The following is a 16,108-nucleotide window of genomic DNA, read 5'->3' as shown; positions in this document are numbered from 1 at the left end:
ATTTCAGTGAGAAACTGTGATATACGGCTTATTGATATAACCATTATATTTTTGAATCATAACCATCAACCTATCTGCAGTTCATGGATAAAGCAGTATTGAGGTTTTTTCTGTAGAAAGCCATACCAGAGATGGTCTAATACCCTAATAACTATGAAAACTAGTTTAACAATTTTCCAAAATTATTAAGAATTTAAAACTACTTTGGAATTATTTTAGAAAAGGCTATCTCCCTTTTAATTCATTTTTAGCCAATCTTTTAGCAGAAATCTAACTGGCAGAAATCTCTTTTACTGTGTTTAGTCCTTTAAAATTCCAAGAAGTTTTCAGATTGGTCATTTGCAGATGAAATTGTCTTCATTTTCTTTTTATCCATATTCTGATATTTTCTAATTTCAAGACTCTCTGGGGAACATTGAAAAACTGAAAGTATGATCTCCATGTTAATTTTCCACTGTGTGGTAACAACCACAAAATTAGTGATTGAACACACACATCCCCAACCCAACCCACATACCTACGTGATGTCTTGGTTTTTGTGAGTTAGCACAGCTGAGTTCTCTACCACGTAGAATTTCATGAGACTGAAATCAAGGTACAAACTGGGATGTGTTCTTATCTGAAGACTAGCATAGGAAAAAAATCATCTTCACCCTCACTCTTGGATTGAAGGCAGAATTAATGTCCTAGAGACTAGAACCAAAGGCCAGGGCTTCTTGCTGTCAGCTGGAGGCTCCCCTTATCTTCTAGAGGCTGTCCCAGTTCCCAGGGGCCACCCCACAGTTCCTATGGACGTCTGAAGTTCTTTGTCATCCTGACTTTGACAACCGAGTAGTTGACTGAATCAAGTTGACAAGTAGTCTTTGGAGGAAGTCTGCCAGTCTAGGGTGCCACATAATCACAGGAGTGGCATTCCGTGTCTACTTTGCATTTTCTACTATTGATAAGCAAATCACAGGTTCTGCTTACACTCAAGTGGAGAGAACCACACAAAGAATAAACCCTTAAAAGGAGGAGGTCAGGAAGCTACCTCTAGAGTTTATCTGCCTCACAGTCTGTCTCAGGTAAGAATCAGTTCATTCTTAATTTTAAACCATAAGCTAAATATGTACATTTAAAGCCTTTGAAAATATTTTAAAGAAAGTGACAACACTACCTTTTGGGAGAGAAAATGTGTATGTATACATACCTACATACATACATGTATATATATGCATATATATAAACAATGAGAAATGTGAATTTGCTTACAAATTTATACAAATAGACATCGTGATATATAAACATGTTTAAATGAAAGCATAGAAAGCATTTAGTGGGATTTTTATTTTTTAGATTTAAAATGTATTCTGTATCACATTTATTAATATTTTGTATTAGTGTGAATATTTCATATTCACAAAGACAAAGCCACCATCCAAATTAATGGTGGTAATTAGTGGGTTGGGTCTCTCACCACAGGCAAATGTCTGTCTTTTAGTGTTAAAAATGAACATTTAAGGATTGAAGCAGCAGGTGGTATATTCTCTGAGAACAAAATGATTATTTAATATAATTTTATAAAGAATGAGCTATCTATATTAATTCCCACTTAAATATAGTTTGTGTAAATAAATTCTTAACATTCCACTTTATTTAAATTTTATTTAATACTAGTTTAACTTGCCTGTGAGAAGTACTTAGAAAAGTTGTCACTGTGTAATTTTGCTTGGTTTCTAGACTGTTGATAGTCTATGAATATTTTTCTCAATGAACTTATTTGTGATGGTTTGGGTGTGGTTTGTTTCCCCAAGGTTCACATGTTGGAGCTGGGTCCCCAGTTCAGTAGATGTAGCCTGTATGTAAGAGGTGAAACCTAATGGGAGACCCTTTGGTTACTGGGGGGTGTGGGACCCCAGCCTCACTGGTTTCCTGTCTCACCATGTGACCTCTCCCTCTCACATACGCTCCCACCATGATGTAAAGTGACCAAAGGGTCTTTATCAGAACTGAACCAATGCTAGTGCCATGCTCTTGAACCTCTAAAACTGTGAGCTAAATACACTTCTTTATAAAGTTAGCTTGCTTCAGGTAGTTTGTTATAGTAACGCAAAACTGACTAAGACATTGCTATAGTTACATATTCAGAATCTCAAAGATATTTTAGTATTTAAAATTTACTTTATTAATTGACCCAACTCCTAATAAAATTTTAATAATTATCTGTGGATTACATTGATGGGTAAGAGTGAAAGAAATCAACCCATGGAAATATCTTTCATATTTGTTTTATTAAATTGATAATATTCCTTGGCAATAAAATGTATGGATCTTGCTAAACAGCAAATCTTATACAAATTATTGGCCTGATTTAACCCTTAGTATAAGAGATATAGTTATTATTACCAAATGTGATTATTTGGCTTGCAAGGCAATATGCAGATATACCTTATTCTGAGAAACCTAATTTTTTTGTCTCTTTTGTACCTGTAAAATGCATGTGTGCTGTTTGAAATTTGGGTGAGATCCTACATTTTCAACTTTTACATCCCATCCCCAAATAATGACAGCAACAACACAGGGTCTAAATGATAACTCTGTAGTTTACTTCATTAGTAAATTACAGCTGAAACATTACTAATTTAAAGTAAATTAGAACTGAAACTTCACTAACCATCAGAGAAATGCAAATCAAACCCACAAGACACCACCTCAGCCCAATTAATTTTCTTCTCTTTTATGGTGATTCATTCAGGGGGAATTTTCCTCAATTGATATATGTCAGCTTAATATTTTTCTTGTTCATTTTTGCTGTATTACAATGTTTTTAGAAAATTCCTAGTTTAATGGTGCTCTTTCCTGTCAGTGTTACAAATTCAGTGACTTAGTGTGTATTTCTGCTTGCTTTGGTGGTGTCAGTGAAAATAAAATTAAGCTATTACATAGAATGATAGAATTGCCTTCTGTTTTAGGGCTAACATAACTTTCATAGGATAACATCAAGTTCCTGTGACAAAAAATTTAAAATGAGAAAGTTTGCCTATTTAGCTTGATATACAAGGAAACTGATGTCAAACTCAATAAGGTTACCCAGACCCTCTGTATAGCCAACAGGTCCTAGTGTGGTGCCCTGAGGCTAAGAAGTTTGTCACCTCTTTCCTATGTGGGCAAAAGACAGAGGCGTTGACTGAAACCTACAGAAGTTGCTAAGTAGAGTGACAGGTAGCAGGAGCTGTGGCCACCAATAGAAGGACACACCCAAACCAGGTGAGGTGACAGGGATGGAGGGAAGGTGTGGGAGTACTCTCTGTTCCCTGATACAACCCAAACACTGATTGCTCACTGTAGCCTTTTGTTCACTTGATTTTGTTTATTACTGGCAGAATTATCTTTTCATAAGTTTAGTAATTGTCAGTATTTCAGTTTTGTCTAATAGTATCTTTTTTCTATTTTGTTTTTAATGCTCTTTCTTAAGATTTAGATATTTTTCAATAGCTACTAAGTATTGCTGTCACAAATGTAAATATTTTTCTTGGTTTTCTTTGATCTTAACTCTTACATATATATATATATATATATATATTTATTAAATTACTTCTGGAGATTTTTTTAAAATGAAAAATACCTTCCTTATCTACTTAATAGCCTAACATATTTGTAGATTTTGTGATATTTATGATTAAGTATCATATAAAAAGCAGATTTTAAAACAGTTCAGAATCTTTTCATGTGTGTCTGTATAAAAATTCTAAGCTGTGTGTTATTAAAAAGGTAAACTGAGGCAAAATAAAATCCTAAACAGTATATTTGAGCCAAAAATAATTTGTAAATTATGCAGCTCTAAGTCAGAAATGGTTCAGAAGTTCTACTAAGGGAGCCCAGGTAGATGGAAGTTATCATAAGACAAACAAAGAAGCAAAGAAAATACAAATACACAGCTGCCTTACTTGATCTATCTTTTGGAAAGTATATAGTTATAGAAGTTTGTTGACTGCTTCTGATTGGTTGCACTGAAGTTCTGTTTTTGTTTAATACAGGTGCTATTATCTGAAAGTGTCCTCCAAAAATTCATGCGTTAGAAACTTAATCCCCAGTGAAACAATGCTGAAAGGTGGGGCTTAATGTGAGGTGTGTTATAAAAACGGGAGTGGGTTCACTCCCATCCTCTCTTCTGCCATGTGAGGACAAGCATTGGCCCCTTTTGTTCCTTACCTTCTGCCACTTCAGGGCACGACGAGAAGCCCTCACCAGTTTCCAAAGGCTGGCATCTTGATCCTCAGCCCCAGAACTGTAAAAGAGTTTCTTTATAAATTCCCTGGTCTCAAGGATTCTGTTATAGCAGCATAAACAGCTACGGCATCAGGCAGTTACCAGTTACAAGAAATAACTCAAGTTAAGTTGTGCTTATGTTTATAAATTGAACAAGGTTAAAGTCACTTATGAACCCTGTGTGGTGAGTCTGCTTGGGGATTCCTTAGCTGTGGTCTCTATTTCAATTTGTTTCCACATTTTATATTGCTAATTAGCTTAGTAATCCTTTGAATCATCTGACTCTTTCCATTTTATTGTATATATACCATATCAGAGTCTCTTCAAAGACTATGGAAATTGTTCAGTGATCTGTTTCTGCCAGCATCACTCTACTTCATCACTATGGATTTATCTTGTTTGGTTTCTGATGAGGCAAGTTACTGTGAAGCTTCTTTCTGCTCATTGATCCTCACAGTTTACACTGAGTCCTTCATTTAGTTCCCTCAATTGGTTTCCCACTCGGAGGATGTAAAGCCAATATGTGCCCTGGGTTGAGAAGCCAGGCATTTAGAGTAAGGAAACAGAATAGTTTCCAAAACACTATTCTGATGAAAACTCAAAAATTCATCCTTCTAACTGGCAACATAAATCTCTCCTCAATTTACACTTATGTAGATTGGTCAAGGCTATCAAGCCACCTGTAAACCTCTGATTTGTTACTCATAAAGAATAAAGGGCTTCATTGCTGTCAGAAAATACATGTGAATGACCTTTTTTTTCTCTTTTGTGGAGTGCTTAATATTCATCAACTTTAAAAAAAAATTCATTTATTCATTTATTCTGTTTGGTGTCCTGGAGGCTTCCTGTACTTGAATGGGCATAGCTTTCTCTAGGTTTGGGAAATTTTCTGTTATTATTTTGTTAATATATTATGAATCCCTTTTGCTTGCACCTCTTCTCCTTCTTCAATGCCGGTGACTCTCAGGTTTGATCTTTTGATGGAGTCAGTGAGTTCTTGCATATTCCTTTCACAGGTCTTGAGTTGTTTGAGTAATAGCTCTTCAGTTTTTCCTTTAATTTCCATTTTACCTTCAAGTTCTGAGATCCTGTCTTCCACTTGTTCTAATCTGCTGGAGTGGCCTTCCATTGTGTTGGTTGTATTTCTTTTTTTTTATTCATTTATTCATATGTGCATACATTGTTTGGGCCATTTCTCCCCACTGCCCTGTACCCCCTCCCTCCCCCCTCCACCACCCCTCACTTCTAGGCAGAATCTGTTCTGCCTTATCTCTAATTTTGTTGAAGAATGAGTATAAACAATAATAAGAAAGACAAAGCATTTTGCTAGTTGGGATAAAGATAGCTATACAGAGAGATTCCTAGAGTTGTGTCCATGTACAAATGTGCTACATCCCATGTTGATTCATCTCGAACTGACCTTTTCTCTAGTTCCTGATCCCCTTCTCCTATTGATCTCTGTCACTTTAAAGCTTCGGTATTAGTTCCTCTGCAGTGAGGACATCAAATACTACAATGTTTTGGGTTTCTTACCTATCCTCATACCTCCTGTGTGTGCTGTCCCCTTAGCATGTGACCCAAGTCCAACCACATTGCTATATTTTGCCCTGGATCTAAAGTCTGCATATGAGGGAGAACATACAATTTTTGTTTCATTCTTTTTTCTGAGGTTTTCATAATCATGGATCACTTCCTCTTTAATATTGTCTAGTTTCATCTTTTATTCATTTATCTCTCTATTTAGAGTGTTCTCTGTTTCAGTTTGGTGTTTATTTAGGGCTCCTATGAGTTCATTTATTTGTTTCTGTGTCTTCTCATTTTCTTTATTTTTTGTGTCTTGATATTTCTAGAGTGCCTCTAGTACATTTTGGTTAACCATGTCTAGTAACATCTCCATGAAATTCTCAGTGATTACTTGCAGGATTTCTTCTGTGAGGTTGTTCTTGTGGGCATCGTTGGGGTTCCTTGGCATCGTTTATCTTTGTTTTGTTGGAGTCCAGAACTGAATATCCATTTTCTTCATTTCCCTCTGAATCCTGTATTAAATTATTTTTGGGGGGAGAAAGGTTTCCACCCCTTTTTCATCTTCCCTTTGCTCCACTTGGTACTGTGCAACTATGTTCTTGATAGGCTAGTTGGTGGTTTCAATTACCTCTTTTCTTTCCCTTGGTTTAATTTTGTTTTGTGGCTGTATTGGGTTTGTAGCTAAGTGTGTGTGTGTTATTTCTGTCCCTGGTCTGGGTGTAATTTAGTATTAGCTAATCACAATAGTAAAACTAACAACAACAAAAAACCCCCAAAGAAATCAATGTGGAGAGATGAGCAAAACAAACACAAACAAGAAACAAAACAAAACAAAACAAAACAAACAAACAAACAATAGAATTTCAGCCTTAGTTTAAGTTCTGTTAAGTTTCTGCTTAGTTTAAGCATCCAGTCCTGGTGTTGGTATTTAAGCAGAAGCTCTGTCCTAGTCTTACCAGGTGGTTGGGTAATGTTTATTTTTTTCTTCTGTCTTTCAGAGGGAGCTACTTGGTTATCTCCTCCCTCAGTGGGGTGTGGCAGTTTAAGTTTGTATGTTGTTCTCAGGTTCCGGAATTAGCTCTGTGGCCCACCAGCTATCTTGCTTTGGAGTTGGGTTTTCGCTGTACTTGATTATTGGGCTTGTTTCTTTGCCTTGCCCCCTTTCTCTGGGGCAAGGTCAGTGATCCATCAGCTGGCCCTCTGCTATCAGTGTGTTGTGATGGCTTGCTGATTGTTTTTCAATTTTGCAGTGTTGATTGACTTTGGATGTTGCTTTCTGGCTCAGGAGATGAGCTTTGTGGACCACTACCTGCCCTATTTCAGGCAGTGGCTTATCACCCACCTGCTGCCGGCCCTTCTGCCTTTCCAGACTTTGTTTACTCAATATTTGCACAGAGATCAGCTCCTTGCCTTCCCCCCTTCTCCAGTGCACCTCCAGGGTATTTTTTTTGGGGGGGGGGAATCAGTCTGCCTAGGAAGCTATGCTGTTTTATCCCAGGGGTGGCTGGGGGAATCCCATGTAATGCATGGTGCTCACCTGTTTGGTTTGCCAAATGTCTTCCTAGCAGATTTGGAGCCAGCTTCTGGCAGCAGTAGGAACCCTCCTGTTTTCTCAATGTAATGTGGCATGGAGAAGCTTTCCATGGGCTAGGGGTTCAGGGTGTTGGAGTTTTGATTCTCCTTGGTGCTTTATTTCCACCAAGTGTGGCTCCAGCATTCAGCAAGGTTTTTGATTCACAGACTTCATGCTGTCTGCTTCTGCACTCTAGTCGCCATCTTAGATCAAATCTGCAATTGGAATTTTGATGGAGATTGCACTGACTCTATAGATTGCCTTCAGTAATGTAGCCATTTTTATAATATTATCCTGCTGATCCATGAACATGGTTTTTGTTATTGTGTCATTATCCAGTTTTGGTATCAGGGTGATACTGGCTTCATAGAATGAGTCTGGAAACACTTCTTCCCTATTTCATGGAATGGTTTGATGGGTATTGATGTTAGGTCTTCTTTAAAGTTCTGGTAGAATTCATCAGTGAATCCATCTGATCTGGGTTCTTCTACGTTGTCCTATTATTACTGCTTCAAATCTCATTATTCACCATAAGCATGTTTAGCTTGTTTATATCTTCTTGGTTCGATTTTGGTAAGTCATATTTTTTTCTGGAAATTTATCCATTTCTTTTAGATTTTACAATTATTATTTTTGGAAATAAGAGCGTTTACAATATTCCTTAGTAATCCTCTGTGTTTCAGTGGTATCCCCCTTTTCATCTCTAATTCATTTTCTTCCCCCCCTTCTCCTTCTCCCTCCTCCTCTCCCTCTCTCTTTCTGTCTCTGAACTGTGGGCTTATCCTGTGGCTAAGACTGCCAATCCATTATTTCCTGGGCTGCCTGATTTAACTTTTGCCTTTGGCTTCAGGTCAACCCTGGGAGGCAGGGTTGGAGCTGTGGGCTGTTTCCTACTTTTCTGCATGTAGTGTTTCTGTTTCTCCATGCTTTTAAGCTGTCCTATCACTTTCTTCATGATTTCCGAAGCTCTTCCTCACTTTCTGTCCTTGAAATATAGTCTCTTTGTTACCCTGACTCTTATCATTCACAGAGTTACATGGAGGAAGCTTCTAACCTGAAAAATCTAGGCATAGTTTACTGAATTCAGAACTCAAGTCATGTCATTAAGACTAGGTTTCCCCCATGTATAAATTCTGCCTTTTATTGTATAGATTTAGTTGCTGGTACTGTATGTTAAAAAGATGGCTACAGTACAGTCAACTCCTATAGCGTCTCAGATTTAAGATTGAGTTTATGTACTTAATGGATGAACTATATCTTATTTGAATAACATTTCATGGGTAAATGTTTGAATAGACATTTCACCAAAGAAGTACACAAATGGTTAACAAACATAAAGGATGTTCATGTTTAATCATCATTACTCATTAGGAAATTGTGAATTAAAGCCACAATGAAATAGCACTTCACACTCAATAGAATGGTTGTAATAAAAAAAGGTAATAACAGCATTGGCAGGCATATGGAGAAGATGAAACCCTTAAACATTGCTGAAGGAATTATAAAATGGTACAGCTACTTTGTAGCACAATTGAGCTGTTTTTGAACAGTTAGCTCTGAATATATTGTACAATTCAAGGTTCTGTCCTAGGTATCTCTCTAAGAGAAATGAAAACATATGTTCATTAAAAACCTGTATGCAAATGTTCATAGTATCATCATTCATAATAGAAAAAAGTGGGAAAAACTAAATTTTCTATCAACTGATGAATGGATAAACAGAATTTAGCATATCCATTTAATGGGATATTATTCAATCCTAAAAACAAACTAACTACTGATACATGCTAAGACACCAATGAACCATTATGCTCAGTGAAAAATAAAATAGACCCCAAAGACTATATCTTGTGGGAGTCTGTTTATATGAAATGTCTAGAAAAGGCAAATCTATATAGACAGAAAGCAGATTAATGGGTTGGCCAAAAGCAGGGATAGATTGCAAATGGGCACGAGGGATCTATTTGGGGTGATGGACATGTTCAACTGGACAGGTGTGATGGTTGCACAGTTTATTAAGTTTATTTCAAACACTGAATTGAGCTCCTCAGATGGATGAAATTTAACGGTATGTAAATTGTACCTCAATAAAGATATTTTTAGAAAACTAAACAAAAGAAGTAAAATAAACTAAGAATTATTTAGAATGTGTGCTAGGAAATTAAAAGGATGAAATGATATTGTTCAATGAAGAAAACCAGCATAATTCTAAATTTCTCTCTCTTTCTCTCTCTCTCTCTCTATATATATGGTGATGCTAATATTGCTATTATTACTTTTACATTTCTGCAGTACCATTGCTGGTTAAATAACGCAAAATCTCCTTAATAATTACAAACCACAGTGAGTTCTTTTTAAGGAAATGAAGTCAGGAGATCGTGTCATAATGCAGTCCATATGACTTAATGAAGGATCACCATTGGTAGAATAATCAGTTAAACAGCCTCCTGGGGTTCCCCTCAGGGTTAAGTTTTTTTTTTCCATTTTTCTTTTATTATTCATATGTGCATATAAGGCTTGGGTCATTTCTCCCCCCTGCCCCCACCCCCTCCCTTACCACCCACTCCGCCCCCTCCCTCTCCCCCCACTCAATACCCAGCAGAAACTATTTTGCCCTTATTTCTAATTTTGTTGTAAAGACAATATAAGCAATAATAGGAAGGAACAAGGGTTTTTGCTGGTTGAGATAAGGATAGCTATACAGGGCATTGACTCACATTGATTTCCTGTGCATGGGTGTTACCTTCTAGGTTAATTCTTTTTGATCTAACCTTTTCTCTAGTACATGTTCCCCTTTTCCTATTGGCCTCAGTTGCTTTAAGGTATCTGCTTTAGTTTCTCTGCGTTAAGGGCAACAAATGCTAGCTAGTTTTTTAGGTGTCTTACCTATCCTCACCCCTCCCTTGTGTGCTCTCGCTTTTATCATGTGCTCATAGTCCACTCCCCTTGTTGTGTTTGCCCTTGATCTAATGTCCACATATGAGGGAGAACATACGATTTTTGGTCTTTTGGGCCAGGCTAACCTCACTCAGAATGATGTTCTCCAATTCCATCCATTTACCAGCGAATGATAACATTTCGTTCTTCTTCATGGCTGCATAGAATTCCATTGTGTATAGATACCACATTTTCTTAATCCATTCGTCAGTGGTGGGGCATCTTGGCTGTTTCCATAACTTGGCTATTGTGAATAGTGCCGCAATAAACATGGATGTGCAGGTGCCTCTGGAGTAACAGTCTTTTGGGTATATCCCCAAGAGTGGTATTGCTGGATCAAATGGTAGATAGATGTCCAGCTTTTTAAGTAGCCTCCAAATTTTTTTCCAGAGTGGTTGTACTAGTCTACATTCCCACCAACAGTGTAAGAGAGTTCCTTTTTCCCCGCATCCTCACCAACACCTGTTGTTGGTGGTGTTGCTGATGATGGCTATTCTAACAGGGGTGAGGTGGAATCTTAGTGTGGTTTTAATTTGCATTTCCTTTATTGCTAGAGATGGTGAGCATTTTTTCATGTGTTTTTTGGCCATTTGAATTTCTTCTTTTGAGAAAGTTCTGTTTAGTTCACATGCCCATTTCTTTATTGGTTCATTAGTTTTGGGAGAATTTAGTTTTTTAAGTTCCCTGTATATTCTGGTAATCAGTCCTTTGTCTGATGTATAGTTGGCAAATATTTTCTCCAACTCTGTGGGTGTTCTGTTCAGTTTAGAGACCATTTCTTTTGATGAACAGAAGCTTTTTAGTTTTATGAGGTCCCATTTATCTATGCTATCTCTTAGTTGCTGTGCTGCTGGGGTTTCATTGAGAAAGTTCTTACCTATACCTACTAACTCCAGAGTATTTCCTACTCTTTCTTGTATTAACTTAAGAGTTTGTGGTCTGATATTAAGATCCTTGATCCATTTTGAGTTAATCTTGGTATAGGGTGATATACATGGATCTAGTTTCAGTTTTTTGCAGACTGCTAACCAGTTTTCCCAGCAGTTTTTGTTGAAGAGGCTGTCTTTTCTCCATCGCATATTTTTAGCGCCTTTGTCAAAGACAAGTTGGTTATAGTTGTGTGGCTTCATATCTGGGTCCACTATTCTGTTCCACTGGTCTTCATGTCTGTTTTTGTGCCAGTACCATGCTGTTTTTATTGTGATTGCTTTGTAATATAGTTTGAAGTCAGGTATTGTGATACCTCCTGCATAGTTCTTTTGACTGAGTATTGCCTTGGCTATTCGTGGCCTCTTGTGTTTCCATGTAAATTTCACGGTAGATTTTTCAATCTCTTTAATGAATGTCATTGGAATTTTGATGGGAATTGCATTAAACATGTAGATTACTTTGGGGAGTATCGACATTTTTACTATGTTGATTCTACCAATCCATGAGCATGGGAGATCTCTCCACTTTCTATAGTCTTCCTCAATCTCTTTCTTCAGAAGTGTATAGTTTTCCTTGTAGAGGTCTTTCACATCTTTTGTTAGGTTTACACCTAGGTATTTGATTTTTTTTGAGGCTATTGTAAATGGAATTGTTTTCATACATTCTTTTTCCGTTTGCTCATTGTTAGTGTATAGAAATGCTAATGATTTTTCTATGTTGATTTTATATCCTGCTACCTTGCTGTAGCTATTGATGATGTCTAGAAGCTTCTGAGTAGAGTTTTTTGGGTCTTTAAGGTATAGGATCATGTCGTCTGCAAATAGCGATAGTTTGACAGTTTCTTTACCTATTTGTATTCCTTTTATTCCTTCTTCTTGGCTAATTGCTCTGGCTAGGAATTCTAGTACTATGTTGAATAGGAGTGGAGATAGTGGGCATCCTTGTCTGGTTCCTGATTTTAGAGGGAATGGTTTTAATTTTTCTCTGTTAAGTATAATGCTGGCTGTAGGTTTGTCATATATAGCTTTTATAATGTTGAGGAACTTTCCTTCTATTCCTAGTTTTCTTAGAGCTTTTATCATGAAATGATGTTGGATCTTATCAAAGGCTTTCTCTGCATCTATTGAGATGATCAAGTGGTTTTTGTCTTTGCTTCTGTTAATGTGGTTTATTACGTTTATTGATTTTCGTATGTTGAACCACCCCTGCATTCCTGGGATGAAGCCTACTTGGTCATGGTGAATAATCTTTTTGATGTTTGCTGAATTCGGTTTGCCATTATTTTGTTGAGGATTTTTGCATCAATGTTCATTAAGGAGATTGGCCTATAGTTCTCCTTTTTGGAGGTGTCTTTGCCTGGTTTTGGGATAAGTGTAATACTGGCTTCATAAAATGTGTTTGGCAGTTTTCCTTCCCTTTCTATTTCATGGAACAGTTTAAGGAGGGTTGGTATCAGTTCTTCTTTAAAGGTCTGTTAGAATTCAGCAGAGAATCCTTCAGGTCCTGGACTTTTGTTTTTGGGGAGACTCTTGATTGCTGCTTCAATTTCATTTTGTGTTATAGGTCTATTCAGGTGATTAATTTCCTCTTGGTTCAGTTTTGGATGATCATATGTATCTAGAAATCTGTCCATTTCTTTTAGATTTTCAAATTTATTTGAATATAGGTTCTCAAAGTAGTCTCTGATGATTTCCTGGACTTCCATGGTGTTTGTTGTTATCTCCCCTTTTGCATTCTTAATTCTACTAATTTGGGTTTTTTTTCTCCTCATTTTAGTCAGGTTTGCCAGGGGTCTATCGATCTTGTTTATTTTTTCAAAGAACCAACTTTTTGTTTCATTAATTCTTTGTATGGTTTTTTGGTTTCTATTTCGTTGATTTTAGCTCTTATTTTTATTATTTCTCTCCTATTTGTTTTGGGATTTGCTTGTTCTTGTTTTTCTAGGAGTTTGAGATGTATCAATAGGTCATTGATTTGGGATCTTTCAATCTTTTTAATATATGCACTCATGGCTATAAACTTTCCTCTAAAGACTGCCTTAGCTGTGTCCCATAGGTTCCGGTAGGTTGTGTTTTCATTTTCATTGACTTCCAGGAACTTTTTAATTTCCCCTTTATTTCATCGATGAGCCATTCTTCATTAAGTAATGAGTTATTTAGTTTCCAGCTGTTTGCATGTTTTTTGTCTTTACTTTTGTTGTTGAGTTCTACTTTTACTGCATTGTGGTCAGATAGTATGCACGGTATTATTTCTATTTTCTTATATTTGCTGAGGCTTGCTTTGTGCCCTAGGATATGATCTATTTTGGAGAAGGTTCCATGGGCTGCTGAGAAGAATGTATATTGTGTAGAGGTTGGATGAAATGTTCTGTAGACATCTACTAGGTCCACTTGATCTATTGCATATTTTAGATCTTGGATTTCTTTATTGATTTTTTGTTTGGATGACCTATCTATTGATGATAATGGAGTGTTAAAGTCTCCCACAACCACTGTGTTGGCATTTATATATGCTTTTAGGTCTTTCAGGGTATGTTTGATGAAATGGGTGCGTTGACATTGGGTGCATACAGATTGATGATTATTATTTCCTTTTGGTCTATTTCCCCTTTTATTAGTATGGAATGTCCTTCTTTATCTTGTTTGATCAATGTAGGTTTGAAGTCTACTTTGTCAGAGATAAGTATTGCTACTCCTGCCTGTTTTCGGGGGCCATTGGCTTGGTAAATCTTCTTCCAGCCTTTCATCCTAAGCATATGCTTATTTCTGTTGGTGAGATGAGTCTCCTGTAAGCAACAAATTGTTGGATCTTCTTTTTTAATCCATTTTGTCAAACGGTGTCTTTTGATGGGTGAATTAAGTCCATTAACATTAAGCGTTAGTACTGATAGGTATGTGGTGATTCCTGCCATTTAGTTGTCTTAGTTGTTTGAAGGTTTGATTGTGTGTACCTAACTTGATGTTACTCTCTACTATCTTGCTTTTTCTTATCCTGTGGTTTGGTGCTGCCTGCCTTTTCATGGTTAAGTTGGGTGTCACTTTCTGTGTGCAGGATCCCTTGCAGAATCTTTTGTAATGGTGGCTTTGTGGTCACATATTGTTTTAGTTTCTGCTTATCATGGAAGACTTTTATTGCTCCATCTATTTTGAATGATAGCTTTGCTGGGTAGAGTATCCTGGGGTTGAAGTTATTTTCATTCAGTGCCCGGAAGATCTCACCCCACACTCTTCTTGCTTTTAATGCTTCTGTTGAGAAGTCTGCTGTGATTTTGATGGGTTTCCCTTTGTATGTTACTTGTTTTTTCTCTCTTACAGCCTTCAATATTCTTTCCTTAGTTTCTGAACTTGTTGTTTTAATGATGATATGTCGTGGAGTAGTTCTATTTTGATCTGGTCTGTTTGGTGTCCTGGAGGCCTCTTGCATCTGTATGGGAATATATTTCTCTAGATTTGGGAAATTTTCTGTTATTATTTTGTTGAATATATTATGCATTCCCTTTGCTTGCACCTCTTCTCCTTCTTCGATGCCCATGATTCTCAGGTTTGTTCTTTTGATGGAGTCAGTGAGTTCTTGCATTTTCTTTTCACAGGTCTTGAGTTGTTTAATTAATAGTTCTTCGGTTTTTCCTTTAATTACCATTTCATCTTCAAGTTCTGAGATTCTGTCTTCTGTTTGTTCTATTCTGCTGGATTGGCCTTCCGTTTTGTTTTGCAGTTCTGTTTTGTTCTTTTTTCTGAGGTTTTCCATATCCTGGCTGTTTTCTTCTTTATTGTCTATTTTTGTCCTGAGTTCATTTATCCATTTATTCATTGTGTTCTCTGTTTCACTTTGGTGTTTATACAGTGCTTCTATGGTTTCCTTTATTTCTTCTTTTGCTTTTTCAAATTCTCTATTTTTATTGTCTTGGAATTTCTTGAGTGTCTCCTGTTCATTTTGGTTGACCCTATCCAGTATCATCTCTATAAAATTCTCATTGAGTACTTGTAGTATGTCTTCTTTTAAATTATTCTTGTGGGCTTCATTGGGTCCTTTGGCATAGTTCATCTTCATTTTGTTGGAGTCTGGCTCTGAGTTTCTGTTCTCTTCATTCCCCTCTGGTTCCTGTACTAATTTTTTGCTGTGGGGTAACTGGCTTCCCTGTTTTTTCTGTCTTCCCGTCATTTTCCTTGGTGTTGTTACTGTCCCTGTACTGTGTGTAATTAAGTATTTTCTAGCTTGTAATAATAACAATGGTAATATTTAGAATGGAAGAGTGAGCTGAGATGGAAAGCAAGAAGTTAAAGAAAAGGGGAAAACAAATACACAGACAAGAGGGAGAAAGCAGAACAAGGTATCAGACAAGAGAGTTTCAAAGGTATAAACAGGGAGTGTTAGTGTACTAATCGACAGTAAGCTGAACAGACATTAGAGAGACAGAGAGAGGATTGAAAATCAAAGATAAAAAAATAAAAAATAAGTAAATGAAAGTAATATCTATATATAAAAATGAATTAAAATAAAATGGAAAATAGAAAATTAAAAAAAAAAAAACCAAAAAACTTCCAAGTTTATATGCAATGCAGCTTCAGTCTTAATAATTTGGGTGTCCGTCTCAATCTCCAGTCCTGGAGTTGGTGCCTCAGATGTTGTTCTGTAGTTGTTTCATCAAAGGGGATGCATAAAGTGGAACAAAACTACACACACACACACACACACACACACACATACACACACACACACACACAAAAAGCCCCACCAAGTGTCCCCAGTTCAAATGCAATACAGTTTCAGTAAGGTTTTCGGCTTGCAGGTGTAATTCGGTTGTTCTCTCATCAAATGAAGGGAGAAAAAGAAAAAAAAAAAGAGTCTGGAGACAGTTCTGAGGTATCTGCAACTGTGGTTTGCCTGCCTGCTGCT

Source organism: Castor canadensis, chromosome 15 (assembly GCF_047511655.1).
Source record: "Castor canadensis chromosome 15, mCasCan1.hap1v2, whole genome shotgun sequence".
Classification (NCBI taxonomy): domain Eukaryota; kingdom Metazoa; phylum Chordata; class Mammalia; order Rodentia; family Castoridae; genus Castor; species Castor canadensis.
This window is presented reverse-complemented; position numbering follows the sequence as displayed.